Genomic DNA, 3,712 nt, shown 5'->3' with positions numbered 1-3,712 from the left:
ACCTTAAACCGCATAAACACATTTAATTACACCAAATACACAAAATAATGTTCTTTTTAGCAACATCATATGACCCCTTTAAGATAGCCCGTCAGGCAGGATGGTGATACATTTTGCGAGCCCTGAGTACAAATCGGAAAAATGCTGTGTGTTCAAATGCATGTGGGCAGGTTTAATAAACACATAAAAAACTTAAACACTGACGCTGATATAACTAATTATGAGTAATGTATTTGCTAACAACAACAACAACAACACACCATATGGAAAAAGGGACAACTGACATGAACGGGACAAACCTGTTATTTGGACTGTTATTTATGTAACACTTTGTTGGAAGAGTGTGATTTTCTCAGGTCATTTCAAGAGCAAAATGTGTGTGTTGCTTTACAGTAACTTAATGATTAACGATTACCTTTGTGCATTTGGTAGACACTTTTATCTGAAGCGGCATACAGTGCATTTATGAAACACATTTTAGCACTTCATGCATATCCTGGGACCAGCGTTGTACTACAGGAACCCTCAAATCAAAAGAATATACTCAACCCATCAAATCAGCCTTAAAACCTCTTATGATTAATAACTTGCATTTTGCTTCATCAATAATTGACAGAAGAGATTAAAAATGAGCATGTATTATATAACTGTACAGCTGTGCGTCTGCCATTCAATGCCTTTCAAATCACATGTCTATGTCCCGTCTCTAAAAATGGAGTGATGATACTTATATTATCATCAAAAGTGATATTATATGTCTTGATGATCATATTTAGAGTACTATCGTATCAACGACTTAATTCTGGTAATTAACTAGTTTAGAACTCAAGGCTGATTCATCAAATCATCTAACGGTTGTATTAACAATAATGGGTGCTAACAAAAGCTGAATGTTTCAATTCTTTATTTAATTTACCGTATCCTTCATACAGTCAATTGTTTAATGTGCAAAACTAGCTGCCAGGATGTTGGAGTCAGCCTCTATACATTCCTGTGAATCTACACTGATGAAAAATAACAGAACACTTCACTGTAAGAAGCATAACATTTGGCATAAAATTCATGATGATAGTACAAATGGTGAGAGCATTCTGGGTGGTTGAGATTATTATTGTGGATGATATGTGCATCACTAAAAGTGATGCCTGTTTAGGCTCACACACACACACACACACACACACACACAAAGACATTGCAAAATATTATAAAAAAATAAACATGAAATTGAAATAAGAATAATGGGTTGATGTTGATGTAGTTTTCTTCTAGCTTCACAGTCTAAAGGTCAGTGAGCACAATGCTGAGTCTCGTGTTTCCAGTGTTCAACCATATTAACATGATCTGATCTTATCATCTGGTTAATATGAAACCTTGAAGGTTTGTCTGGTGGTCTTGACTTGAACTTTGCACATATCTGCTATAATTAACAAACACAAAACAACAACAAATGTACGTAACCCAATAACAGCAAAATAAAATTAAATAAATAAGTTGAGATAATATAAGATGATAGGATAAGATAAGAAATGGCCTAACAAATTAACATCAGCTGTAGATGTGGTGACAGTAAAATATAAAACTAACTAAAACGGGGGGAAATCTTAAATAGAGCTACATGTAGCACTGCTGAAATTGTGATACTGATTCAAAATTACGAAGACTAAAAGAAAAGTTGCGTAGTAAGTCAACCTGGCAACCATGTGCACGTGCGCTCTCTCTCCACTGTGGACAAACGCACTTGCTTTCTGAAAACACTGGTAACGTATCGTATCGTGACTTTGCTGGTGATACACAGCCCTAGTAGTAACTGAAGGTATTGTACACTAATCTATATACTGTATGAAGAGTTGCACATCTGTCACTTTGTGACTGCACATCAGTTGAATTCTACATTTAATGCACTAAGTTTCACTGCACCTACACTGACTGTACACATAATGCAACAAAAAGAAATTGCTCCCATTATAATCAACGAAGCAGTCTGGACTGAAATCACCCAAATGCAACAGCAGTGCTATTAGACCTTCTCTACACCACACTTTCTCTGACTCCCTTAGCTCACATTTTCTCCTATACTTCATGAAAACCTGGTCTGAAATCGTTTGAGCTTTAAAGGGACATCTCTTTCACACAGACAACACAGACTTTGTAATTCAATCTATTTTCCTCTCATTGTTTTAAATGAGCCACAAAATTCAATTTGTGCCGCTAAATTACATTACGGGCTCTTCTGTAAAGAAACATTTATTACTTTCCGTTTAGCAGTCCTGTTTTTTCTAAAGCAACCTACAGCACAGCGTGCCGGAGACCCCGGATATAAGTGCATTACTCAAGGACTCGCTTTCTGCTTAGAACTGAATCTACAATACAGGATGTAGCTGTAGCTCACAGCTTGTATATGAAACATGATATGAAATGATGCAAATAATCAGAGGTAAACAGATATTGTTTTTAATATCCCAGCCGAATCAGTTTTTGCGGCTTCTCAACTTCCTAGTGCAAATTACTGTCAAAGCATCAAGAGAGGCAGAGACTCAGCTACTGTAACTCCACTGTCTCTCTTTCCCAGCTGGAGCATTTGGGCAGGTATTGCGGGTTATTTGGGTTATTATCTCATTTTTTTATTAAGTAGCCATGTAATAAGGGGGATAATCTTCTGTGGGCTGCTCATTATAATTAATAAACCACAACAAAGTGACCTAGAACCACCACTGGCCAAAACTATTGTATTTAGCAAGTTAAACTTTCAATTCAACAGTCAGTGTGCTCTCTGCAGCAACTTGACAAGATAATTCATTCATAAACCAAAAATAACGTTGCTAAATAAAGTTGCATGCTACAGACAGATGATTTCAAATAAACACTTAAAAAAACATAAATAAAATCTTAAATAATAATATATATATTTTTAAACATAAACAAGCTAAACAACCAAACCAAAAAAAAAATATATATATAATAATAATAATACAAAAAGTAAAATAATTTTTAATACCTTTAATATACTGGCTTCCCAGACAAGGAAAGGAGTTCTGGTTCCATCTTCCTGAGGTCACTGGTTTAATGATTTTTTTTTGTATGTTTTGTTTTGGGTGAACATAAGCTCAAGATAAGTTCACAATTTATTCTACAACATAAATACATCAGTAATATTCCCCCGTGATTTTTTTAAAAAAGTTTTTACTTGAAAAAGACGATGCCTAACACGTGGCTAAATGTGACTACAGAGCTTGTCTGGGACATTAAACATCATCATGCAAACATTTCATCTACTGTCATCTACTCACTAGTCTACTTTTGCAGCCTCATTGTATGTAGATATATATCATCATATATATATATACATACATCATAAGGGTCAATTTTTCTAAATTGAGATCTGTACATCATCTGAAAGCTGCGTAAATAAGCTTTCCATTGACACATGGTTTGTTAGGATAGAATATTTGGCTGAGATACAACTATATGAAAATCTGGAATCTGAGGGTGCAAAAAAAATCTAAATATTGAGAAAATCGCCTTTAAAGTTGTCCAAATTAAGTTCTTAGCAATGCATATTAATCAAAAATTAAGTTTTAATATATTTACAGTAGGAAATTTACAAAATATCTTCATGGAACATGATCTTTACTTAATATCCTAATGATTTTTGGAATTAAAGAAAAATCGATAATTTTGACCCATACAATGTATTTTTGGCTGTTGCTTCAAA

The 3,712-nt window shown here is 34.3% G+C and overlaps 1 protein-coding gene across 3 annotated transcripts in view; it reads right to left on the bottom strand.

The window, feature by feature from the left end:
• Positions 1 to 3,712, bottom strand: part of LOC107717608 (GRAM domain-containing protein 1B-like) — an 82,563-nt gene that overhangs the window by 77,686 nt on the left and 1,165 nt on the right. The window lies entirely within an intron of this gene.

The sequence above is a fragment of the Sinocyclocheilus rhinocerous genome, unplaced genomic scaffold (assembly GCF_001515625.1).
Source record: "Sinocyclocheilus rhinocerous isolate Xijiao unplaced genomic scaffold, SAMN03320098_v1.1 scaffold240, whole genome shotgun sequence".
Taxonomy (NCBI): Eukaryota; Metazoa; Chordata; class Actinopteri; order Cypriniformes; family Cyprinidae; genus Sinocyclocheilus; species Sinocyclocheilus rhinocerous.
Note: the sequence above shows the minus strand (reverse complement) of the source record. Positions and strands in the feature narration are given on the sequence as shown.